The sequence below is a fragment of the Sus scrofa genome, chromosome 1 (assembly GCF_054392235.1).
Source record: "Sus scrofa isolate SSC_HxYL_T2T_F1_AM1 chromosome 1, Sscrofa_HxYL_maternal_Yorkshire_Landrace_v2.0, whole genome shotgun sequence".
Lineage (NCBI taxonomy): Eukaryota > Metazoa > Chordata > Mammalia > Artiodactyla > Suidae > Sus > Sus scrofa.
In genome coordinates this window covers 268,847,949-268,875,735 of record NC_139383.1, presented here as the reverse complement: position 1 = coordinate 268,875,735, position 27,787 = coordinate 268,847,949, and the positions used below count along the sequence as shown (strand labels likewise).

The 27,787-nt window shown below is 40.6% G+C and overlaps 1 protein-coding gene across 2 annotated transcripts in view; it reads left to right on the top strand.

Annotated features, from left to right (window-relative positions):
* Positions 1-27,787, top strand: part of LOC110257084 (uncharacterized) — a 485,227-nt gene that overhangs the window by 366,355 nt on the left and 91,085 nt on the right. The window contains exon 5 of one of the 2 annotated variants that reach the window (XM_021075740.2): positions 5,206-5,268. The exons of the other annotated variant lie outside the window; for it this stretch is intronic. The gene's annotated coding sequence lies outside the window, so the exon portion shown is untranslated. The remainder of the gene's footprint in view (positions 1-5,205; positions 5,269-27,787) is intronic. 2 annotated transcript variants of the gene reach the window in all.

Genomic DNA, 27,787 nt, shown 5'->3' with positions numbered 1-27,787 from the left:
GAAAATCACTTTAACCCTCGAATCCCCAGTTCCCTCACCTCTTGCAGGGAATAAAAAACACCCTCTTGTAGGTTGTTGTGTATATAAAAGAAGCCACTGCTTTTGACATTAAATGTAAACCTGCCCTCCTGCCCACATGCTTTACTCCAGATATTCACTCACACCCAACAGCACTTGATTTTTTTTTTCCTTTTTAAGACTTTAGGTTTTCCTGTGAAGACAGAACAAGGTGTTAATATTTCTTGTTTCACACCATCTACCCTAAAAATCCTTATCAGAAATATGTTTCTTCAGCCTATGTTTCTGTTCTCTGTTTCATCAGGTCCTGCTTCCATGTCTTTCCCCAGATAGAACATACCTTATTTCCTGTGGTTTGTCCTTCTCAACCTTCCATGTCTTGCATCTCAATAAGGAGCTCCTGAAGCTTACAGAGCCCACCTGTAACAAGGGAGCCTTGGAAAATTCCACCTCTGTAGGTTCAGATCCTTGCCTATTTACATAACATCGACTGTGCCTAATTTGAGAAAAAGATGGACTGGATAAAGCATAACTGACTATGGACTTTCCCCTTAGCAAGAGATCATCTCTTTGTAAATAAAAGGGAGAGAAAGAGAATGAGATGCTCTTCAATTGAGGCAAAGCCTTATCAAGTTTAAATCTCATAAAACCTGTCTCTAAACTGCTGGGGTAAAAGTAGCAATGCCTTATAGCTGTGGACTCTTTTGGTTGTCAAGCCGGAGGCCATTTTATCAGAAACAGTTTGGAGATGAAATATTTAATGAAGTGAAAGAGAAGAAAATAAGCCACCACTATCTTAGTATAACTATTTCTCCCCCAAAGTTAAAACAACTGTACTGACCACCACATACTCCCCACTGGAGCTCTACAAATGACATTTTACCCTGTATCATCAGTGAAGCAAGCAAGACACCAAAAAGAGAGATATGTGATCTTTGCACATCCTTCTACCTTATCTTCCTCTGTTCCTCGCTCATCCTTTTCTTCCACTAAAGGTGCTTCCACTAAGCCCATAAATGCCTGAAAGTTCCCCTGACTTTTGGGTTTTTTCCTCTTTTGTCTCAAGTCCTAACAATGACCTACATCTATAGATGTCCACATCTCACCCATCCTTCAAGGCTCAGCTGGAAAACAATTAGCAGTTTTTTGAGTTCACACCACACACTAGCTACTAATTTGTTGCTTTATTTGCATCAACCCACTGAATTCTTACATTCACCCTAAGATGAGTACCCTTATTCTCCTCATTTCACAGATGAGGCAGCTGAGGCCCATGGACCTGCCCCTCATCAACCAGCTTATATGAGGTGGAGCTGGGATTTGAACCCTAGGAGATAACCCCCAAGTCTCATGCCTTTCATTTCATTGCCTTCTGTGATTTTCCCCTGGGGTGTTCTCCTTTCCTTGGAGCTTCACTGACACTTAATGTTCATTTCTGGAGCTCCTGCTGTGGCGCCATATGATTGGTGGCATCTTGGGAGCACTGGGATGCAGGTTTGATCCCTGGCTGGGCACAGTGAGTTAAGGATCCGGTGTCACCATAGTTATGGCTCGCAACTGTGGCTCAGATCTGATCCCTGGCCTGGGAACTCCATATGCTGCAGGGTGGCTGAAAAGGAAAAAAAAAGAAAAAGAAAAAAAGAGTTCACTTTTCCTAAGACATGGTTTACATTCTATCCTGCACTGAAATGATGCCCCTCCTTCCTTTATCCCCCTTCATTACTTGAAGGCTGAATCCACAACAGGTTTATCTGTTTATTTTCTTTTTAAAAAGTTACATGCATTGGGGACACAATAAATATTAGGGCAAAAAGATGGTAGATCAGAACCAGACCACAGGATTTTTCTGCAGAGGGGATGTACCCATTTTAACACCAAGAGGCCACTGTTGAACAGTGGAAATCTAGGGAAATATTCTTTGGTTAAACAAAGGATTTCCCCCTTCATTCCTTTCCTCTATGCAATATTTGAACTGAAAATGTTGGTTTATAAGCAGACTGATGTTGGAGACTTAAAAAAAAATGTAGGAGATATATCTCCACAGCAGGAAATGAAAGGAGAGAGAAGGGAAGTAACTGTAAAGAAGCCAATTTGGTTTTTTTTCTCAAACATGAAAAGAAAAAAAAAATCTATACTTTAACTAAGAAATTATCATCAAATGCCCAGGGAACCCCCTGCCTGTCCAAACAGAGAAAACACACAAATGTTCTATGTGTGTCTTTGTGGGCTGTTAATTTGGTACTGGCAGTGAATGGGAGCAGTATTACGAATCCAAAAATGCGTGAATATAAGACAAAAAGCAGAGCAGTCAGAAGTTGGAGGTGCATGAGGCTGGTATAGCCTGTGTATCCAAGGATCTAGGGTTGTGAGCAATTTTAATACATACATGACATGTATGAGAATACAATACATACATGATATACATGGCAATACAATACATACATGATATACATGGCAATGCAATACGTATATGATATACAAGACAATGCAATTCATACATGACAATACATCCCTGACAGGGGTCAGGACTCAGATCTTATAAATCCATCAACTTTTCACTCAAGTACCTTCCCAAACTTGATATTAAAATCACCTTCAGTGATTGTTTAAAAACACATATTCCCAGTCTCCATCCCAAGCTTTCTGAGTCAAAATTTCTCCAAGAGGCACCCTGGAATCTCTCCATTCAGTAAGTGTTCCTAAGGATTCTTAGGAACAATGGAGGCAGGGAAACACTGCCTTGGATGATGGGAGCTGACTTCCTGCTTTGCAACAGGCTGAGTGCAAGGTTAGAGAGTCTGGGCCCCAGGGTAAGGTGCAGAAGGAGGCCAGCTTAGAAACAGGGACAGCAGGTCACTTAAATTCTCCAGGCCATGCTGCCTCCATCTGTGAGGTTACCTTGCCAGCTTCACACCATTTCCGCTAGGTCCATGCAGTGCTTTCTGAAGTCGACCCCCTACCCTGGTTTCTGAGGGGTCGTTTGCCAACAGCTACCTCATCATGACCACCTAACTCTGCAAGGGCTGAGTCCTTCCCAGAACAACCCCTACTATAAAACTTCCTCCTGAGTATACAGGAAGGGGCTCATGGAAGCCATTTTTCAAGACGGCCCCCAGTGATTCTGTCTACCTGCATCCATGCCTCAATGTAGCCTGCTTCCATACTGAACAATCTATGATGGTAGAAAAGTGTTTTGTGAAAATAGAAGTGTGTCTTCTGAGGCTGGTTACCCATGGCACTGCAGCCTCCACGTTGCTCTCTTAGGTCACTGGTCACTCTCTCTAGGGGAACCCAGCCACCATATTGTGAGGAAACTGAAGCAGCCCTTTGGGGAATCCATATAGCTAGGAACTGAGGCCACCTGCAACTGTCACCATAATTCTGCCACATAAGACATCTTGGAATCAGATCCTACAGCCCAGGAAAGGCTTTAGATGACAGAGGCCCAGGCCAACATCTTCAATACAGCCTCCTGGGAGATGCTGTGCTGGAACCACCCTGATCAGCTTCTCTTGAAATTCTGATCCACTGAAATTGTATGGGTTATTGTTTTACGCTGCTACATTTTAAGGTAATTTGTTTTGTAGCAATGGATAAATATACAGTCTCTCTTTCACCTATGTCTGCTATGGCTTGAAGAGGGTCTGGGGAGTAACCAATGCAGCTCAGCAGGTTAAGGACCTGACATTGTCTCTGTAAGGATATGGGTTCGATCCCTGGCCTCACTCAGTAGGATAAGGATCTGGCATAGCTGTAAGCTGCAGCATAAGTCACAGATGTGGCTCAGATCCAGTGTTGCTGTGGCTGTTGGGTAGGCCCCAGCTTCAGCTCCAATTCAACTCCTGTCCTGGGAATTTACACATGCTGCAGGTGTGGTTGTAAAAACAAAACAAAACAAAGGCTAAGAATTGATGGTCCATTTAGATACTAGTTAGGGTAATAGTAACTAGCAGCTATTGCATGCATACTAACACGTTTGCATGCATCACTTCATGTAATCTTCTTAAGCAACAGATACCATATTCCCATTTTATAGGTGAAGAAATTAAGATTTAGAGACATCAACTAATATGTCCAAGACCTCTGCTTTAATACAGGTGAAGTCAGAACTTGAAGAAGGTCTACTTCAAAAGGAATTCTTGCTCTTTGTAGTTTAAGGATGAGTAATATTCCATTTATGTTTATGGTACATTATCCACTCATCTGTCAATGGACATTTAGTTTGTTTCTATATCCTGTGGTAATGCTGCAGTGAACACGGGGGCGGAGATATCTCTTTGCAGTCCTCATTTCAATTATTTTGGATAAATACTCAGGAGTGGAATTGCTGGGTCATATGGTTATCCTATATTTATGTTGAGGCCTTAAAATAGAAGGAAAATTCTACAGTGTGTGTGGCAATATGGATAAACCTTGAAAACACTGCTAGGTGAAGGAAGCCAGCAGCAGAGGCACAAATACTGTATGATTCTACTCACATAAGGGAACTGAAAGAGTCAGAAAGGAGAAGGACGGGTGCCAGGGGCTGGGGGAAATGGGGAGTTGATAGTCAATGAGTAAAAGTTTCAGTCACGCATGATGCATACATTCCAGAGATCCTCTGTACAGCACTGCACCCACCATTAACAATACTGCACACTTAAAAATTTTCTTAAGAGGTACAGTCACAATGTTCCTATTATGAAAAGAGAAAAGAATTCTCTACTCTGGATCTGCTCACTATAAAGTCTCTAGGCAGTTTGCATCCATCTCAGCTCATGCTGGTCAAAGGTGTGCTGTCTCCCTGGGCCTTGGTCCTTATCTCTGTGGAAAGAGGATGTGTCAGGCTGGCCCTTGATCTGTGTGGATGTAGTGGGAGGAATATGGTCAAGCTCTCTGAGCCTCAGCTGTCTCATCAGTCACATGGGGATAATCACTGTTTCACAGGGCAGTTGAAAGCATTCAGTCTCAGGATGCACATGCCATTGTTTTGTAAACCCTAACAGCTAACACCAACGTAAATTATTGTTTTTATCCGTATTATTATCTTAATGTATGCCAAGCTCATAGAGTTGATTGGATTAAAAGAGCCAATTATGACAGCCCACCCAGGGTCTATGGAAGGGCCCCCAGCTTTAAAGACAGTTGATGCATCGTCCTTTCCCAGAACGTGCGAGAAACACTGAAAAGCTATTTATTGTCTTCCAGCTATAATTGATTATGGGATGAAAGTTGTTTTGTCGATCTTCCATCGCAGTCCTTGAATAAAAGGTTAGTAAATAATAATGATAAAAAAACCCCACAATACATTCTCTTTTGAATCCTGCCCACGCAGCCTCACTTACTTGTATCTTTTTGAAAATGGTCTTTATGAATATCAGCTTCTGGGAAAAAATTGTTTCTCCTGTTGAATCATCAATAGTAAAGAAAAAAGCAGATTAAAATGATTGCTTTGGCTCCCCATCCTTGGGGGCCTCCCTGGTGTAGGTGGGAAGGGATTAGAGGGACTGGGAAAAAGAGGAGGAGAGACAAAACTCATGCCTGGAATTTCCAAGCCATAGAGACTTTTTTTTTTTCCTTTAAAATTAAAAACACAAATCAATTTCACTCAAACTGTAAAAGCAGAAAGGAATGGGGGATGTGATGGGTAATGTTTAGAAATAAATGATTTTTAGAAGTTGATTGTGACTTGAAAATTGAGAGGGTCTGCTTTTTTAAAATGAAAAGAAGAGCTGCAATTTACACACACACACACACACACACACACACACACACACACACACCCCTCCTGGAAACAGCTGTGGTTTTTCTCATTTGTAGCTGTGAGGCAGGCTTTCTCCTGGACCACAGCCTTCTTGATCTGTGGCTGAACTGGTCATCATCTCTGTCCAACATCGCTCCCCTTCCACCTCAGCAACACACCTAAGCAGAGATTCTCCCAGCATTCTTTTCTTTCTCTTCTTGGGAGGACTGCAAATTCTGATGCTAGTCCCTGTCTCTCCCACCAAGTTTTAATTTGAAAGCAACAGAGAAGAGGATGAAAACTAAGGGTAATGGAGGTGGAAAGAGTGAGCCAGAAAGAGAGAGAAGGGGAGGGACGGCAATTAAGGAGTCAGAGAAGAAGGGCTTAAAAAAATTGTAGGAGTTCCTGTTGTGGCTCAGCAGAAATGAACCTGACTAGAATCCATGAGGATGTGGGTTTGATCCCTAGGCCTGCTCAGTGGGTTAAGGATCTGGCATTGCCATGAGCTGTGGTGTAGGTCGTAGATGTAGCTCAGATCTGGTGTTGCTGTGGCTGTGGTGTAGGCTGGCAGCTATAGCTCCTATTCGACTCCTAGCCTGGCAACTTCCATATGCTGCAGGTGCGGCCCTAAAAATAAGTTTTAAGAAAATTGTGATTGGAAGCTGACTCTTTGCCAGAGATTTGGATCAAATCATTTCTTCAACCATCACCACCCTGGTTGCCATCACCTCCACATACACACTCACATTCACATGCATGCATACACTCCCATGTACAATCACACATAAAATCATACACATGCAACTTCACACCCACACACAGTCTCACACACAGTTAGACACACACAAACCCTCACATTGCCCACATTAACCCACAGACAGCAAATGCTGAGGAAATAACTGAGGAGGGTCCAGGGTTTGGGACTGGTGACTTTTCCTGCACTGTACCTTCTCTCAGGGGCTCTGGCAACACTTGCTTATAACTTTTTCCACCACCGCCTCTCATTTTCCTCACCCAAGGGGGCAACAAGTCACTGCCCCTCAACCACCATAGACACAGTCCTGACAGAGAGATAAAAAATGTGGGGAAACAGCTTTCATGTCGTTAAAAATGGGTCTAACTCCAAGAGGCTTCTTTCTTCACTGGCTGCACCTGGAAGACATTGAAATTGCTTCTTGGAGTTCCTATCGTGGCTCAGTGGTTAATGAATCCGACTAGGAATCATGAGGTTGCAGGTTCGATCCCTGGCCTCGCTCAGTGGGTTAAGGATCTGGTGTTGCCATGAGCTATGGTGTAGGTCACAGATGCGGCTTGGATCTGGAGTTGCTGTGGCTCTGGAGCAGGCCAGCGGCTACAGCTCGGATTAGACCCCTAGCCTGGGAGACTCCATGTGCCGCGGGTTCAGCCCTAGAAAAGATAAAAAAGACAAGGAGAAAAAAAAAAGAAATTGCATCTAGATTCCTAGCAGGACCTGCATTCCCAGCCTCAAAGGCTGCTGTCCTCTCTAGAAGCCAGCCCCAGCAGCTCTGACCCTGGTCTGGGGCACCTCACTCTTCTTTCCTGGCCTTTTTCTGCAAGTCAATCCTTCAAACCACTAGAGGTTGTTCAATCCTTCTGTGGCCCTGCACTGCCATCGTGTGGCTAAATCGAGCACTGCAACCACTTAAGCCACGAAAACCAGTGACTGTTTCAATGGGTCGCGCTGTGGAGAAAGATCACGGCCGATCTCTAACCGATCATAAGCAGATTATTTTCATGTTCGTGTAAGGAGTGCTAGGAAAAATATCCCAAAAGATATTTAGATGCCTTTTACACATCTTCCATCCGCTGGTCCCTTTTCATGAAATGCACCCCCCCCCCTCATCTAAGTGTTACCCTATGCTATGAGAAGCTTGCCCAAATATTTAAGCACAATTAACCTCTTTCACCTTCAAACACAGGTTTTGCTTCATTTGTTGTGATTGTACTGCTTAGTAAAATTTTAAAATCTATGGAAATTAAATGCGTGTGTATCTCTCTCCCCTACCAGGAAGCGAACTGGCAGATGGCAGTGACTGGGTTTTATTTTCTCACAATTTGCAAATAGTAGGAAGTCTTTAAATGCAAATTGGAGGAAGAAAATACTGCAAATAAATGACTCACTGCTTCCTTAGCTACCCCGCATTTACTGACCTGCTGACCCCATTCTTACTCTTCCCAGCACAGTACTCAGAATCCCGGGGGATGTATTTAAAGGCATCTTCTGGATATAAATAGGTATATGGAAGACATATATGGGATATTATATATGAAAATTATATAAATGTATATGGAAGATATATGCATCTATACATATATATGTGTCAATAACTGTGTGTGTATTTATATATGTACACACATATATAAATATATATGGAAGAGATATATATGGAAGGTTGGAAGATATATGTGGAGTATACATATGGAAGTTTTATATAAATAGCTTTAACTTTATTGTGTGTGTATACCAGAAAAAAAAAACATTTGGAGAAACTGGGGGTGGGATATATAAACCTTCATATCAGAACTAGATTTTGCCCATACTATGAGCTGTGTGCCCTTGGGCAAGTCACCTTCCCTCTCTCAGCCTTATTTTTCCCAACTGCATAGAGAATAATGAATCAAACTAATCACTAAGGTGCTATTCAGACTCATGACACAGGCCATTTTAAACAAACCTACGATATAACTAGTGGAACTTAGTGTACAAAGAGAGATGAGATGCACCATAGTTTCAGTCCTTCTCCATTTACTCCAAGGCACAGGGCTTCGGTATGCAGAATAGGCACTCGATAAATACCTCAAATAAAATAGTAGATGAAACAAAACATAACTGCAACAAAAAGAGAGAGAGAGAGAGAATCAAGGAAAATGGCCATAAAATAGAGGCAAACAGCCAACATCGCAGCTCCATTCAGTACTCACATTTAGATTTTCTCTCTCCTGACATAGGCATGCTGCAAAAGACCATGTCAAGAGCTGTCAGTGAAGGCTGTGGTGGGCTTTTCAGAGAAGGCTTTTTACAGCACAAGTTACATTCCCAACCCAAAGAATCTGGCTCTAAATAAAGGGGGAGGATGGTGTTTGAGATGCTGTGAGGGCAGCACAGGGAGAGACGAGAACAAGGCAGACGAGAACAAGGCAGACATGACCAGTGAACAACAACTACCAGGAACACTAGCCCCAGGCCTTCAGCCTGACTTCAGAAGCCTCTCTCAAGACCTGTAATCCAGATGTGTATTACCTGAAAAATCACCCTGCTCCTGCAACCAGAAACCTGAGCAGAATTCTGTGGCTGGTCACATTCTACTTCATAGATTGTTAGACATGGTCCAGCCAAACCTCTTGTTTTTGAAGAGATACAGAAAGCAGCAAAGAGCATGTTGTATTCCAGGAAGCCTCTTCCTGTGCCTTGCAGTGGCTCAGGCACATTCTATGTGCTTAATAAGTTGTTCAGTACCATAGCCTGTTGGCACTCTTCCACCAGTATCATTAGACATCCGAGTGTAAGCCAAGAATGAGGCTGGGCAGACATCTACTCCCAATGCAACCACTTGAAGAATCATTACCCTGAAAGCACAGAGCCAGGAGCTTGGATGTTCATGCTCTCAAGTGAAACAGTCACCATGAGGCCCTCAGAGTTAGTCAATGAAAGGCTGGAAGGCTTAATACTAATTGCTGGCTTATGCATCTCTTCTGCGTATGTTTTCCTGATGAATAGAGTTATGATTATTTAATTTGTAATGGACCAGAAGGAACTGATTTTATCATGGCTTATGGCCAGGAGCTGGGGATGCTGAGCCTAAGAATTTTTAAAAGTGTATCTCAAATAAAAGAGAGTAGCCAGGAGTTTTCCTTTCTATTTGCCAATATTGTATGTATTCCTATTCAGGTGGAATATATTGCTTGCATTTCATCATCCTACTGCCTTTTGGAGTTAAGCGATAGCGCAGAGGTTATGGTGGGATCCTAGGAGAATGGAGTTCACAGAGACCTCAGAGGTGGACCCATCCGGGGATGGCAAACACATGGCACCAGTGTTGCTAGGCTCCCAGCTCCCATCTATGACAGATCTTGCTAATCCATCAAGCCATTTGTGTCTTCCAGCAACTCCTCAGCACATTCCCCCAGATGAATCAGGGTACGCACTGGAGATGCAACCTATTTCTCAGCTTTGAACCTGAGATCTTAGAAGGATGAATTTCCAATTGCAGTTAGGATCAGAACTGGAACTCAGTTGTTCTGATGTCCAAAACTTTTCTTCTCTCCCTCTGTCAATTGCAAGCTGCCTAAAGACGAACATCTTTTCCCTTTTTTACCTTGGTATTTAAATATATATGTGTGTGTGTGTGTGTGTGTGTGTACAATCAATACATAGATTATTTTTCCTGTTTGGCATCTGACCATCCACCATGGGATCCAGTATAGAATTCTACACTCCATCTTCAGAAAGTTTCAGATCCGCCTGTTTGGGCAAAGTCCAAGTTCAGTAGGAACAAGGGTTGAGTTGGGTTCGTGATGTATGTCTAGAGTGAAAAAGGAGACAGCACAAAATGTATGTTTTTATTGCCACCAGGGATCAAGGCCACTCCCTACTGGTTAAGTTTAAATCTTGAGTAAATGTATTGGATGATCTGGGATTTGGGCTAGAATGCTGAATTTGAATGCTCTACCATAAAGTGGTTGCATGATTTGATTCAAAACTTTTATTCTCTTCAAGCTTTAGTTTTATTGTTCTCCCCCCCCCTTTTTAATGGCCACACTTGCAGCATATGAAAGTTCCCAGGCTAGGGGTTGAATCAGAGCTTCAGCTGCTGGCCTACATACACCACAACCACAGCAACATGGGATATGAGCCACATCTATGCCCTACATCTAAACTTGTGCAATGCTGGATCCTTAACCCACTGAGTGAAGGCAGGGATTGAACCTGCATCCTCATGGATACTAGTCAGGGTCTTAACCCGCTCAGCCATGACGGGAACTGCCTAGTGTTACCACTTATGAGATAAGCATGGTGATTCTCCCTCTCCCTTACCTTGCCAGATTCTGTGATGGTTGAGTATATGGTCATGAAGGAATTTTACAAATCATAAAACCATACACAAATGTGATGTTCCCTTAGATCACTGACCTCAGCAATCATTCAATAAGGGAAATAGAGAATCCAATCCTTAAAAAAAAAAAAAAAAAAAAGATGCTGTTACTGAAAGCTGGCTAGGTACTTTGATATTCAAGCATGCTCCTGGTCTGAAGCTTATGATTTATCTATCGTGTAAGAACTATTCACATTTGGGCATCATATACTCATTAACCTGGACACTTGTCAGGAGAGAGACCGTTCAGTCCAGGAAATAAATTGTCTTGTGACTGGTCTTACTCATTGGAAAATAATGATGTCACTGGTTATTAACCTACAGCATTTGTACCAGATGAAAATTTCTGCCTTCTGTCTCTTGCCTTGGCTTCCCTCCCTTGCTTGTCCATGTCTTGTTCATGGTCTCCTTGGCCCTGTTTAGGGATGTGGCTACAGTCTTCTAACTGGGATCCCCTCTCTGCTATGACCCACTGAATCTACCCTCCATAGAACCATCAGAATGATCCTTCTGTTATGTCTCCATTCAGAAATCTTCAGTAGCTTCTCAGGCCCTTCAAACAAGGTCTGTACTCCTGAAAATGTCAAACAAGCCTGTGACAAAGTGATCTCTGTTTGGTCTTCCAGACTCACCTTAGCCACTCTCTACTCACTTAAAGCTCTACAAAGAACCTTCTGGTCACCCTTCTCTTGATGCCCTGAAATTTCATGATGTTGAATATTTGTTAGCATTGTCCTCTCTGTCTTAAGATCGATCCTTCTCCATCCGATTGGCAGAACTCCATTCATTATTTAGGATAAAGAACAAATGCCATACCTATTAGGACCCCATTGTTCATTGCCCAAGGGCAGAATTAATCATCCCTGTCTCTGTGCTGTTCCCATCACTTTATATACACTCTACCCAGTTTTCCATTGAGTTTAGACTCTTTATGTTGTCCAGTTATCAGTAAATATTATCAGATCATGCACCCTATATATTTTTGTTCTCGAAAATTCTTTCAGCATATGTTGAATCATCCCACTGTAGGGTAATCATTTGTTTGAATGTTTATCTCATCTGTGAGACCATGACCTTCCTAAGATGAGAGACTCCTCATCTTGCAGTCAGTGTCTACACAGTAGCCAAACCCTTTTATACATCAGATTATGCTACACTCTTATGCAAAACCTTCCAAATTTAAAATAAAATCCAAACTCCTCACCAGGACATCAGGACCCACTCAGCTGGCGCCTTTCTGGTCTCTTAGCCTTCTCAATTCTCAACCTTCCCTCACACCTGGGCCTTTGTTTTACTCCCCAAAGTAAACTTTGTTCCAGCTCAGGCCTTTTGCATGTGCTGCTTTGCTGTATCCCCTGCCTGAAAGCTGTGCCCCAGATTTTCACAAAACCAAGTTGATATGGATCCAGCTCTAAAGGGGAGGCTAGATATGAAAGAAAAAGTTAATAAAAATCAGCTTCACCCAGGCTCTGGAGAAATGGACAGGCCAAGAGAGAATAGCTTTTAATGACTAGAGATAGGAAAGTGAGGGTATTTATTAGTTTGTGGTCCCTGTCTTTTCTCTCAGCTGCTCAGCTCTCATTTCAGAGGATGTTTCTTTGGGAAGGGATCTGCTGACCACCATGTCTAAACTAGCTCCAGCTGGTTTACTTTCCACCCATTTTACTTTCTGCATACCACTCACCACCCTCTGAAATCATGCTATGTATTTATCTGTTCAGAGTCTATGCTTATCTCCTTCTGCTAGAATTCAGGCACCCAAGAGATGACACCATCCTTGTCCTGTTCATCACTGGCTTCCTGGGGGGTAGAAGCACACACAGGGGAGGCATTCAATACATAGGTGTTTGTTAAGGAATGGATGCCTTCATCTGGTTACCCCATAAATATCTGTTGAACAAATTAATTAATAATTAAATTTTAGGTGGCAGCAATTGAGCTTTTTTTTTTTCTCTTTTTCATTTTAAACATAAACTGTTTTAAGTAATCTAGGGATAAATTATTCAAGTTTTGGAATATCCAGAAAGGTTCCTGTGGCTCCCTCTTGGCTTTTCTCTGTTAATTCATCTTTTTAAGCATAAAAAGAACAGAGCAGATAATTCTATTCCATCACAGGACTATTTTCTTAGCAAATCTGGATAGTAAATCTTAGTAAGTTCTTACCAAATCTGGATAGTAAATATGGATAGTAAATGGCCCTCTCTTACTGGGTCCAGGGTGGAACCAGCAGCTGGAAATGAAGTTTTTATGTTTTCTAAAGACTATATTCTATTTCCCCCCCTTTTTCTCCCTGTTTTCACCTGCTTTCTTTTCCCCTCCTGCCCCCACCCACATATAAGCCTAGAGAGAGTTTATTCCACTGAATGTTTCATGAGCCAAAACCAGCAGCTCATTACCCGAGAATGGCAGGAACAGGGGGGGATCAGGGCACTAGGTGAGGGTAGGTGAACAGAAAAGTCATTTAGGTGCACACAAATCATCCATCTGGCATACACCATGACTTCCTGCCATCTAAGATTTCTCTAGTTCTCACTCTACATGCGGGGAGAACGTAAAAATGGATTAGTTCTTCTTCAGTAGCAGAAAGCAGGAAAATTCAGAGAGATGAAGTCACTGGCCCAAGGTCACCCAACACTGCAGGTGGCCAAGTCCAGCTGTGAGACCTGAAACTGTCCCTTCAATCAGCAGGTCTCCCTAAGGCTGTCCTGGCACTTTGCTACTAGCTTGTAATTTCCCTGGCTCTGAATTGGAGGCAAAGTATAAAAGAAAAACAAAGTTAATACAAATAAAACTCACCCAGACCCTGAAGGGATGGACAGACCAAGAGAGACTGTTTATTAGAGCATGAGATGGTACCAAAAGTGAGAGATTTATTACCTACTGGATTAGATGTACCTGGGTCTTTCTCAGAGACTCCCAAGGCTCTTTCTGACTTAATTTTGAAGCTCTAAATTCTCTCATTGACCTCTGTGAGCCTGGGCACATCCAAAAGGCATGACAAAAGAGAGGTGCAAAGATTGTGAACAAGGTTTGTTATGCAATGTTGGACATGTTGTTTGGACATGGGAGCTGAACATCTTCCTCCTCAACGTCTGGAGGGGAGTGTGTGGTCCAGGCCAGGTCAGTTAGAGACCTTAGCTCCTGTCATCCTGCCCACTGTGATTGGTTCAAAGACAAGCACAGGACACACACCAAGCTAATGAGAACACTCCTGGGACTGTTTTAGAATTATCTACAAAGATGCTTTCTCCTCTCTAAGATTTCAAGGTGTAAGGACCATGCAGGCTTGGAGCTCTAGGGTAGAATCTCAAGGTTCACAAAGGCCCACTGCAGGATGTGGAGAGGGGCTTCAACCAGGCTAAGGAAACAATATTGGGAATTTGAGATCCTGAAGGAATGCATAAGTGCTTTCTCTCTAAATCTGTAGATCTTTCATCACCCTACACACACACGGTCTCCCTCCCTCCTTCCTCCCCACTCCCTCCCTCTCTCCCTCATTCCCTTTCTCCTCACCCTTCTCCTTTCCTCTCTCCCTCTCCCCTCCCTCCCAGAAATTCCCTTCTTCCTTGTCAATGGCAGGCATGCCCTGATCCAACCCACTGAGGATGTGGCTTTGGTAGCACCTTTCTGCACTGTTCATCGTGCATCCCCCCCCATCAGTGCCCTTCTCTTCATTCCATTGCCTCTGACCTCTTCTCAGAAGTCCTTCCATCCTCACACTGTTCCATCTAGCCTCGCCCTGGCCCTGCTCACCCCTGCTCCTGACCCTCTACCTCTGCTTCTCACTTCCCTGGGGACCTCGTAACCTCTTCAGTAGGTCCTTTTCAATATTAGCACCATTTCTTAGACCCTCCCCTGTCCTTCAGTGCCTCTCCCAGAGGGGTAGTCGGGTGTGGTGGTGGAGAAAGGCAAGGAGCACAGCTCAGAAGGGTCAGGTAAGGCTTCCAGAAGAAAGCAACTTACAGGCTGAGCCCTGACAGTTGAGTGATAATTGCCCACTGAAGGATGAGGGGAGAAGCAGAGTGTTCCCCATGAAGGGAACAAAATGTTCCAAGGCCTTGAGCAGGGAGAGCTCTAACTACTCTCTACATGGAGATTGATAGGGCATAAATGAGATGAGGCCAAAGCACTAAATAAGGAGAAGATTCTGAAGGTCATGGTAAAGTGGCTGGCTTTTATCTTAAGGGAAATGGGAGACGCTGAAGAAAACCTATGCAGGGCCTTCAGCTGAGGTGCCACCTGTCCACCTCACTTTGGGCTGTCATCTCTAGCCCCATCTGACAGCTTTGTTCTTTCTTAGCTCCCCTTTCCTGTCACTACCTGTCAATTCACCTTGGGTCCTTATATTACCTCTTGTACCTTTCATACACTCTCAGCTGCTACTAAGCTAGCTCTTTGTCTTAGCTCTTTGTCCAAGTCTTATGAATTATGGTCTAGACTTTTACTTTACTTTCTTTTTAAAAAATTATTATAGCTGATTTAAAGTGTGCCAATTTCTGCTGAACAGCAAAGTGACCCAGTCATACATACATATATATATATATATATATATATATATATATATATTCCTTTTCTTATATTATCTTCCATTGTGGTCTATCTCAAGAGACTGGATGTAGCTCCCTGTTTTATACAGTAGGACCTCATGGCTTATCTATTCTAAATGTAATAATTTGCATCTACCAACCCCAATGCCCACTCTCTCCCCCACCCCCTCTTGACAACCACAAGTCTGGTCTCTATGTCTGTGAGTCTGTCTCCATTGTGTAGATACATTCACTTATGCCATGTTTTAGAGTTCGCATCAAATGGTATTTGTCCTTCTCTTTCTGACTTACTTTACTTAGTATGAGAATCTCTAGTTGCATCCATGTTGCTGCAAAGGACATTATTTCATTCTTTTTTCATGGCTGAGTAGTAGAAGATGACTCTGGCTGCATTGTTCAAAACCGATAGTAGAGGTTGAGAAGGAAGGCAGGGAGAAGATTTAGAAGGCTGTCGTTAGGGTGGAGACTAGAGATGATATCCCTAAGTGAGGGAAATGAGTTAAACGTCAGGTGTCTGCTGCCCAGTTTCTGCAAGTAGTTCTTTCCTATGTTCTGTCCAGCAGTTAATGGTGAGAGAGTAATCCTGTACCATCATATTTTCTTATGGCTGGATGTGGAAGTATCCCTAATAGTATTCGGTAAACTGTATTGATTATTTTATCCTCATGATGACACATAAGACGCCTACTTCATCTTCCCCATTTTGAAGATGAGGACACTAAGACATAATGAGTTTTGGTACTTGCATAGTGTTATTCAGCTGGTAATAGTTTTGCAATTGGAAATAGGTCTTTGACAGTAATTACCATACTCTTAACACTAACAAAAGTCATCTCAACACTGAGAAAGAGGTTTTGTTTCTTTTTAATTATTATTTCCTTTGCAAAAATATTAAATAGTATTATTGTTTGATAATATTTTATTTTCTCTTAGCTTTAAAAGAATACATGTTCTATAACAGAATTTCACAAATTTGCCTAATCGTTAAACTCACCTGGGGCACTTGAATAAAAATACATAATTTTCAATTGCCTTTCATGGACATTTTGAGTCATTAAATCTTGGGTGGAGCCTTTGGTTTTATAAATCACACCAAGAAGAATTCCTGTCATGGTGCAGCAGAAAAAAATCCGACTGGATCTGGCGTTGCCCTGAGCTGTGGTGTAGATCACAGATGTGGCTCAGATCTGGCATTGCTGTGGCTGTGGCGTAGGCCGGTGGCTATAGCTCTGATGGACCCCTAGCCTGGGAACCTCCATATGCCGCGGGTGCGGCCCTAAAAAGACAAAAGACAAAAATCAATCAATCAATCAATCACACCAAGAAAATCCTATGATCAGACAAGTTTGTCAAACATTCTGTATAAGATGCTTTTTATTGGCTGTGTAAGATTTAATCTTGTAGATAGTTCACAGTTTAATTTACAGTTCTCTGCTGGTAGATTGTGGCTTTTAATGACATTTTAATACTGAAACAACACTGTGATGATCAGACAAGTACATGTCTCTGATTATTTCCTTAGAGAACCATGGCATTTTAACCAATCTCTCCAGCTCTATGACTGAGTTTCACATGCTTAGATACCTAGCATGAGTGCTTCTCTACTGCAAATAATTCTAAGAATGTATGCCCTGAGGGGTGGGATACAGGCTACAGACTGGGGGAAAAGAGGCTCATAGAGTACAAATGCATAAATTTCATTGTCTGTTTCTTTTTTTTTTTGTCTTATTTTTTTCACGGGGGCCACACCCACAACATATAAAGGTTCCCAGTCTACAGGTCAAATCGGAGCTGTAGCCGCTGACTTATGCCACAGCCACAACAATGCCAGATCCAAGCCATGTCTCTGACCTACACCACATCTCACAGCAACAATGTATCTTTAACCCACTGGTGAGGCCAGAGATTGAACCTTCGTCTTCATGGATGCTAGTCAGATTCATTTTCCCCTGAGCCACGACAGGAACTCCTATTTGACTATTTCTTAATATTAGTCCATTTATATATATCAGACACCCATTAGCATTATATATATACTTTCCAGTGTATCACATTTTATCATCTCTGTAATCCCACAGGAGAGTATTATCCTTAATTTACAGGTGAGTAAAATTGAGTTCAAAAATGTTAAACTTCCCTTGCTAGTGGTAATACACATATGTGTACGTATTATTGATTTTATATGTATTTGTATTATATATAATATAAATGCACACAGTATATGTACATATAGAAGGCATACTATGGGTCAGTACTAAGCATGCAACTATTTTACGTTTAATCCTTAAGACAACAATATCATTAGGTGTGTGTTATTATTATATCAAAGATAGAGTCACTATTGTTGTCCTCTTTTTTTTCAGATGAGAAAATAGAAGATTTTGTTTACACTAACCAAACCTATCCTAATATAACCTGAGAGGCAGTTTTAGTATTAAGACCCAGATATAGTTCATTCCTAGACCATTTCTGATTTCCAAATCCCTCTAAATGTCTTCAATTCACCTATCATCAAGTTCTAATTTTCAATTTAGAAAAATATATATTCCCCACATCTTCCCTAAAACTCCTATAAACTGTGTAACTTAAGGAAGACAAGGAGCCAGCAGCAGGCTTGTATTTCTGGAAAATGAGAGAGGGCAAGCCCCTATTATCTGCGTTGGGGTAGAGACAAGGCCTCTCTCTCATTCCATTTGGCAGAAACAAACTGAGTCCAGAGAAGAATGAGTGTGGTGCTCTGAATGGGGCTTCAGCTTGATTTCAGCTTCCTGCAGAAAACTGAGGATGCTGAGGCTGAAAGGCAGACAGGAGGTGAACTGGTGTGAAGGAACTCTACAGATTTAATCTTAATTTTAGTAGGAAAATAAATCAAGTTATCTATGTTTTCAACTTTCAACAGAATGATGCAAAGAACATAGGGAGAAGGTGGGCTTGGCACCACAGAGAGAGTCTAACCTCAACTTCACACCTGCATGAACTTGAACTGATCATGACCTCTCTCTGAGACTCCTTTTCTTTATTTGTAAAGCAAGGCAAAATCTAATCAGAGGTTGATTGTGATAATTAAATGTGATTATGTGACTACAAGGCTAAGCACTTTTGGGTTCACAGTGTACTCTTATTATTAGATCTTTCCTTGCCTTCCCCCAAGGTTCCTTTTTCACAGTCCATCTTCTGTGGCTCTCTCAGGAGGCTGCTTTCAAGTAAGCCCATGATGGTACGTAGGATGGTTTCTGAGGAGGGTCCATTAGAAGGAGGAATGGTTACCAGCCCTAGAACAGGAAGACCTCTTGGTCTTCAGCTCTTATTTTATAGGCAGTATTGAAAAAATTCTGAGCTTATAACAGAGAGACCAATTCCAGTATTGTAATGTCAACCCTGATGTTTACTAACAGACTCTGGTTGAGTCACTTTGGATACAGATGGCATTGTTCTAAAATGGAGACAAGGAGTTCCCTCTGTGGCACAACAGGATTGGTGGTGTCTTGGGAGCACCAGGATGCAGGTTCAATCCCCACCTGGCACAGTGGGTTAAGGATCCAGCATTGCCACAGCTGTGGCACAGATCTACAGCTATGGCTCAAATATGATCCCTCGCCTGGGAACTCCATATGCTGTGGGGTGGCAAAAAATAATAATAATAAAATAAAATGGGGATAATAATAATAACAATAATATATGCAGGAACACCATGAATATCAAAAGAAATACTGGTATGTAAGCACAATGTATACACATCAGTTTTGGTCCACAGCTGTGTCCCCCTGGACCAATATCTACACCATAACAAATAAGAGGCTTGCAACTTATGGTTAAAATCTCTTCTTTCTCTGATATTCTGCGGTTCTATGATTTGACTAAGGTCTTGCCAAAATTGAGGTTGCCACACTCCTAATCTGAGTGTTTTGACTTTATATGGCTATCTCAGCTCAGAGATGTGTACCTTACAACTTTGGGGAAAGTCTTGTTCCATAAAAGAGTTGCCTCATATGGTATCTCCAAATTTCAGACTTTTCTAGATCCCTGGAAAACCCTCATCTGATCTGTGTCCTAGGGAATTTACCTACCTGCCCCACCTGTGGTATTCCCTTCCCTTCCTGTGTTTATTGTGTTTTAATTTACACTGTATTGATAAAGAAAACACATCATTCTTGAGTCAAGATATATGGTTTCAAGTCCCAGCTATTTTGCCATGTGGCTAGAATTTCTCTCAGGAAAAAAAGAAAAAGAAAAAACAAACAAACAAACAAAAAACCCTAAAAGGACATAAGTTAAAAAATCCTAGGTCTGCCAGTCAGTCAAAGTTTAAAAAAAAAGAATGACTCATCACTGGTGCAAAGAGTAGTTCACAGCCCAGAACCCAGACATTAAGTTTGGGTAACAGGGATCAATGAATAGCAGAACTATTGACTAAATTAAGTTACTCTTGGGAGTGGATATAGCTGGGGCTATAAAATCACACATTTCTAGGTTCCTTCAGCCTGGAAAACATCAAACTTTACACAGGCTCTGAAAGTCAGTGAATCTTGAGTACACTTATGTGATACAATATAAATAATAAGGATCTAAATCCTTATCTCAAATACACCAATTTCTCTTCTAATAGAGGTCAAAGAAAACTTGAAGAAAATCCAAATTGTCATTTTCTCCCTGCGTAACCCTATGCTTTGGGCTACTTCACTAGAATCTCCTTGAAATTAATCAACATCTAAAAATTTTGGAGCACCTTATCTTAACTAATACTGTAACATTTCTCCTGCCCAGGATCTATTCACCTGGATCCAGCTATGCCTGAAGTCCAAATATGTATGTGCATGTGTATGTATATATTATATCAAATACATGAACCTTATGATATTTTGTTTTCCCCAGGCAAGTTTGAGTTATATTCCCGTCACTTGCAATTGGAAGTATATCTGACCAATGGAAAAATTATCTGCCTAATTTAAAAGTATTTGATCTTTTTACATAATAGGGCTGATATTAATATAAATTAACAGATTTTGACCATTAACCATATTTCTAGTTCCAGCTACTATGCTAGGAAATGAGAATACAGTGATGAATAAAATAAAGTCTTTTCCCTAGAGTAGCTTGGTCTAGTTGAAGAGACTGGAGTGTCTGACCATAGTGATAATATGGGAGGTTATCATTTGGTTTTCCTAGAGAAGTTAGAAAGTCTCTATAGAAGAGGTAACATTTGAAATGGATAGTGAAGGCTTGTTAGAAATTTTTTCTGGTAGAATGATGGCTCTCAATCAGAGACATTTTTACTCTCCATTAGACATTTTTGTTTGTCATACTTGGGGTGTGCCACTGATTATGCAAAGCATCCTACAATGCACAAACAGCTCCCACAACAAAAAATATCTAACCCCAAGTGTCGTTAGGCATAAGGTTGAGAAGCTCTGAAGTAAAGATATTAAGAATATTCCCCTATGATCATAGCAGCACTATTCACAATAGCCAAGACATAGAAAAAAAAAAAAAACAGACAGATGAATGGATTAAAACGATGTGATACACACACACACACACACACACACACACACACAATGGAATAACACTCACCATAAAAAAGAATAAAGTAATGCCATTTGTAGCAAAATGGATGGAACTGGAGACTCTCATACTGACCATAAAAAAGAACAAAGTAATGCCATTTGTAGCAACATGGATGGAACTGGAGACTCTCATACTGAGTGAAGAAAGACAAATACCATATGATATCACATATCTGGAATCTAATTTATGGCACAAATGAACCTATCTATAGAAAATACAAATAGACAAACTCATAGACATGGAGAACAGAGTAGTTGTGGTTGCCGGGGGGGAGGAGGGTGAAATGGGATGGACTGGGAGTTTGGGGTTAGTAGATGCAAATTATTTCATTTGGAGTGGATAAGCAATGAGATCCTGCTGTATAGCACAGGGAACTATATCTAACCATGTGATGGAACATGATAGAGGATAATGTGAGAAAAAGAATATATATATATATATATATATATACACACACATATAAAAAGAATGTATATATGTGTGCATATATACACATAAAAATGTATATACATAAAAAGGAATACATATATATGAATGACTGGGTCACTTTGCTGTACAGCATAACTTGACAGAACATTGTAAATAAACTATAATAAAAAAGTTATTTAAAAAAAGGACATTTCAAAACAAGGTGGACATAAAGCCAGGAGTCATAGTTAGTTCAGAATGATGGAAATGTCATTTAGAGAAAATAGGTTGAAGGCAAATGACAATTTCTGATCTTTGAACTTGAGGGCTTTTAACATTATCCTGTCAGTGTGGGAAGCTATCAAAGTTCTTTCAAGATTTGGATTAGGAAAAAAAAAAAAAAAAAGCCTTCTGAGCCAGAAATCTTGGAAGAGGAACATCTCTACAAGTTTCTTACCTTTGACTTTGAATGGGCGGGGCTACTAAAATAGAGGAGATAAGGATTCCCACAGGAGACAACATTAGCAAACTGTGAGGCTAGAACCGTTGATGGGTTATTAACATGACTGCTGAATTTGACCAAAACGATACCACTGATATTGATGAGGAAGAAAACCATGGGGTTTGGCTTTCCTTCTAAAAATGTTTATTGGATTCTGTGCCAAGCAGAGGCCCTCTCTGCAAACAGCCTTATCCATCTCCTCTGTGACATTTATTCCCTCTCTTTGGACATTCTGCAAATTCATCTCGGAAGAATTAAATATTTGTATAACGAGTAAGTTGCTGGTGACAGGTGCCAGATTGATGACTCTGGAGTAGGAAGCTTGAAGTGCTCACGTTCCTCTCCCCGAGATGACAAGAGAAGAGTTATGTGTGTTGAAAGATTGATCGTCAAGCTGTCCACAGGCACCTCTTTGGCCTCCAGAAAACAGTTTTAAAATTAGACCCAATCTGGAGGCCTCTTAGAGCCAAAGAGGAGTGTGTCATCATGTTGCTGTTCTTTTCCCTGGTTACCTTTGGTAGAAGTGACTTGGAGCTTGTATTCAAACATAGTCTGTACTTATACTTAAAAGGTTGCATGTGGTATCCTCCCACCTCCACTCTGAGGCATCTCCACTCTGTAGAGTCACTGGGTTTTAGCGCTAAAAGAGATCCCAAAGATCACATAACTTACATTTCCACTGTACAGATGAGGGAAGGGAAAGCTAGAATCAGATTCATGACTTACCCGGGATTGTACAAGATGTCACAGAATAAACTAGAAGAAACCTTAAGTGTTTTCTTCTTTTTTTGAGAGCTGTCCTGACCCATTTCTTTTTTTACCCCCTAGCTTTGTTGAGATATAATTGGCATAACATTGTTCATGCTTGTTATAAAGTGTGATGATTAAATACACTGTATGTTGTGAATTGATTACCACGATCAGTTTAGTTGACACTTCTTCATCTCACATAATTACCATTTTGTTGTGGTGATGGTGAGAATATTTAGGATATACTGTCTTAGCAATTTTAAAGTATACAACACTGTGCAGTCATCATGTGGTACATTAGATCCATCCAAATTTATTCATCTTATAACTGGAAGTTTGAAAAACATCTCCCCATTTCCCTCATTCCCCCACCCCTTGATAATCACCATTCTACTGTCTGTTTCTTTGAGTTTGACCTTTTTTGATTCCACATATGAGTGAAATTATATAGTATTTGTCTTCCTCTCACTTATTTCACTTAGCATATTGCCTTCCAGGTTTATCCATGTTGTCGCAAATGTCAGGATTTCCTTCTTTTTATGACGGAATAATATTCACTTTTGCATATATACCCCATTTTCTTTAGCCATTCATCCCTCAATTAACACTTAGGTTGTTTCCATGTCTTAGCTATTGTGAACAACATTGCAATAAAAATGGGGGTGCATATATCTCTTTTAGATAATGATTTTATTTTTTAGGGTATATACGCAAACACATATCTTAAGTAGATGTCCCCTTAGCTAACCTGACCCCCCCATCCCATTATCCTGCTCCTCATAACTATAAATGATAGCAAATTTATCATTAAGGAATGTCTAATTTTTTTCTATTGACCATGCTAGACTCTTCACATGTATTAGCCCTGATTTTGCAAAAACCTTGGGAAATAAGTGTTACTAGAATAATTCTACAGATGAGGAAATTAAGTCTTACAATGCTTAAAGTGCCCATATCTCACACAGGCTGATGAATAGTCTTTTTTTTTTTCAGGACCTCACTTGCGGCATATGAAAGTTCCCAGGCTAGGGGTCAAATTGGAGCTGTAGCTGCCAGCTTACGTCACAGCCGTAGCACTGCAGGATCTGAGCCATATCTGTGACCTAAACCACAGCTCACTATAATGCCAGATCCTTAACCCACTGAGCGAGGAGAGGGATCAAAGCCACGTCCTCATGGATCCTAGTCAGATTCGTTTCTGCTGTGCCACAATGGGAACTCCTCATTCAAAATGTAAACCAATTTTTGTATAATTGTGTTATATTGTGCAGTCTATGCAAGTTTGCCCCCCCCTTTTCTTCTACTCTTTCCAGCCCTAATGTCTATGTCCACCAAGTGGCTCTTTTTCAAGCAAGGATCAGGAAATCAAGGTGGTTGACAAAATTCACACTTTTGTTTATTTTTTAAGGAAGAAAACTTTCCCCTATTCCTGATATTCTCTTTCATGTGAAGAAAGCTCCATTTTCATTTTGCAGATGTTTTCTTCTGCCCTCATTTGTTGAGTGTTATCATGAAAGAGTATTGCATTTTGTCAAATGCTTCTTTCTGCATCTATTGAGATGATTGTATAGGTTTTTTCCCATTCATTCTAGTAATATGTGTATTAAATTGACTTCTTTTTATATGTTGAACCAACCTTGCATTCCTTGGATTTATCCTACTAAGTTATAGTGTATAATGCTTTTTATGTAGTGCTGGATTCAGTTGCTAGTATTTTGTTGAGGGTTTTTCGTCTCTATTCATGAAATATATGGGTCTCTCATTTTTTGTGTGTGTGATGTCTAGGTCTGGCTTTGGCATCATGGTAATACTGGTCTCATAGAATGAAATTTTCCTCTTCTATTTATTTATTTTTTTCAGTTTGAGAAGGATTGGGGTTAATTCCCATATAAGAGGAAGTGGAGTAAACTATCTGCTGAGTTTGGAAAGAACACCTGGATATGAACAACTTCCCCTTCCCTCTCTTTCACTTGAGAGTGAACCACTTTCAGGGGAAGGTGGGGGTAGGGAGGAAGCTCATCTCAGTTTCCAGTGCTCTAAATTTCAACAAGGAAAGGAAGGCATGTTTTGGCCTAAGATACCTGCCACTAGTTGTGTAAGTTTCTCTAATGCTGGATTCAGCATAAGAAAGATTACTTCCTTGCATCACAACCATTTTATTAATAATAACTTTATCCATAGCAAAGATAATATTCTGAACTTTGTTTGCCTTTAAGTCTAAAACCTGGTCTGGAAAGAGGACTTCGTAACTCTTCCAGGTTTTCTTGGACTTTAACAATATGAAAATAGAAATCTCTTATTTATGAATTCCAGAAAGAACAGTGAAATAATCAGTGGTGCCTAAAAATTACCACATAAATTAACAGAAAGAATATGGGATTTGGAATCTCAACACTTGAATCAAGAGTAAAAATAAAATATGCTATATAGTGCTTTGCATGCATAACTACTGTTTTTAACTGTCCTTCTTCCCCATGGGCTAGCATATAAAATTAGATGGGATATTTATCATGCAAAGCTTCTGTTTGCATCTCTGAAAATGAGACTCAACATACTCAGTTTCTAAACCACAACTTTCCTTTATAGCAAGTGGTAGAGCCCACACATGATGGCTCACAAGGCTGGTTGTGTATATCTCTTTCAACTCCACTTTCACTTGGTAGATTGAAATCTGCCACAATGGAATTAATTTCTCCAGGACATCAGGAAATTTTATATCAAGGCTTTTTTTTTTCCACATAGAGAACCAGTTGTTAAACATTTTACCAACACAGCTAATCCAATCTTGCCTCCCACTATTATGTATGATAGCTAATACAGCCTCTTCTGAATTTTCCTGGGTTCAAATTAGCTATTGTCAGAAGATAGGCAAAGGCAGAAAGAATGCAACTCCACTAGGTTTCTTAAGAAACACAGCTTCTATGATTTAGGATCCCCTCACTCTCTATTTGTCACTTTCCAACTGCAGCTTAGAGAGCTCTGTCACCCACATGAGTAGATATCTTTCAGCTTCTTTGTGGTCCCTTACCAACTAATACATCTTCTTTGGATATCATTTTAAGAAGAGAAAACCAATAATTAGTATAGTCATTAGTTTACAAAGTGCTCCTGGGGCTTTATTTCATTTAATCTACATGATTCTCATATATATAAATGGTGGATTTATTATCCATATTTTTCAGTTAAGAAAACTGAGAGTCAAGAGCAGTTGTGACCACAACCTTGGGGTAATTAATTAACAATACTGTCTGTCTTTATAATTAACCCTTTCCTTTTTGGATCCTTATCCTTATACTGTAAATATGCTCAGGTCTCACATATCCTTTAAAAAAAATAACCTGGCCTGTTGTTACCCTCTATTGACTATTCGGTCTATGTGTTTTCTTTATCAGCCAATCTCTGGGAAGACCAGTGAGCACTTGCTATATTTGTGTCCTCTTCTCCTCTCTGCTCCTGTTCACTCTCCAATTACTCTTCAAAAGGACGAAAGTAAAGAGCTTGCTGAGATCATATATTCCCAAGTCAGATAGACCTGCATTTGAATCCAGGTAATGCCATGGACTAGCTTTGTGCTCTTGAATCAAAAACTCTTCCATAACCCTTAGTTCCTATCTATAAGTGGAATCATTGCACCTACATCAGAGAGCAGTTGTAAAGATTCCAGAATGCAAGTTGAATTCTTGGCACAAGTTCTGATAGTCAGGACATGCCATTTATTATTACTATGAGTCTGTTAAATGTTACATTTTGGAGTATTGGGTCTTTATACTTTATTTTCATTTGGCATCTGTATACTCAACTGGTATTTCCATTTCATATATGACCACTTTTCTCTTTTAAGTGTCTACTTTAAGTGTCTGTTATGCTTCCTTGAACTTTTCTGCCTCTGAAGGTGATGTTCCCTAAGGTTTCATCATTGATCTATTGCTTATGTTACTACACATTTGTTCTAATTTATCTCACTGGATTCCAGGCTAATTTATAGATGCTCGTTCCCAAATATGTGTCTTCTGTCAGACTCCTTTAACTTCAGAATCATATATCTTCACTTGGATGACCAAAAGCCATTCAAACTCATTAGGTTCAAAATAAGAACCATCATCATAATTTACAAACCCACTCCTGCTTTGCCATTTTCTGTTTCCTTTGGTGCACCACTATTTACCCAGTTACAGTACTATTCACCCAATTATCTGTACTAGAACTTTGTATGTGAAATTTAACTTTCTCCTTGTTCCTTCATAATCACAATTTTCCCATCCTCTATGTTTCTACTATCTGTTATTCAGTGAGCTGAATGATGCCCCAAAATATGTCCAAGTCCTAATTCTGGGAAACTATAAATGTTATCTTTTTGGAAAAAAAAGAGGATATTTGCTAATATGATTAAGTTAAGGATCTAACATTCTGGGTTATCCAGGTGTGTCCTAAATGCCATAACAAGTATCTGTATAAGAGAAAAGCAGAGGGAGATAATACAGGCATAGGAGAAGGTGATATAAAGGCAGAGTCAAGGACTGGTTATATCTGCAAGCCAAATAACACCGAGCGCTAACATCCACCAGAAGCCAGCAGAGGAAAGGTATGGATTTCCCCCAAGAAACTCTGGAGGGAGCATGGCCCTACCAACATGAATTCAAACTCTGTCCTCCATAACTCTTGGAGTTGTTTCGAGCCACTAAGTTAGTGGTTCTTTGTTACAGTGGCCACAGGAACAAGTATAGCCCTCTTTTCATCCTCACTTTGATACATGTGATTCTCCCCTTTTCTCACTTGGATGACTGTAATAGCCTCTCTCCGCTTCCTCTACAACTTTCAATCCGGTCTCCCTCCAAGCTATTTTCTGGTAGTTGCAAATTAAGATCGTGTTACTCCTCTGCATAAAATATGATAAACTCCAATGTCTTTAACATTGTTCTTTTCTTTCACAAACTGATGTCTCTACCTTCTCTGCAGCCACACTTCATCCCACATCATTCTTTAACATTGTTTCTGACTCATCCAATTGTCTGTGTTTCTCTTTTTTTTTGAGTTGTCTATTTATTTATTTTTTAAATTTTTTGGCTGTACAATGATCATCACAATCCAATTTATAGTATTTTGAACCCACAACGCCAGTGCATCCCCCCACCCCCAAACTGTCTCCTTTGGAGATGGTAAG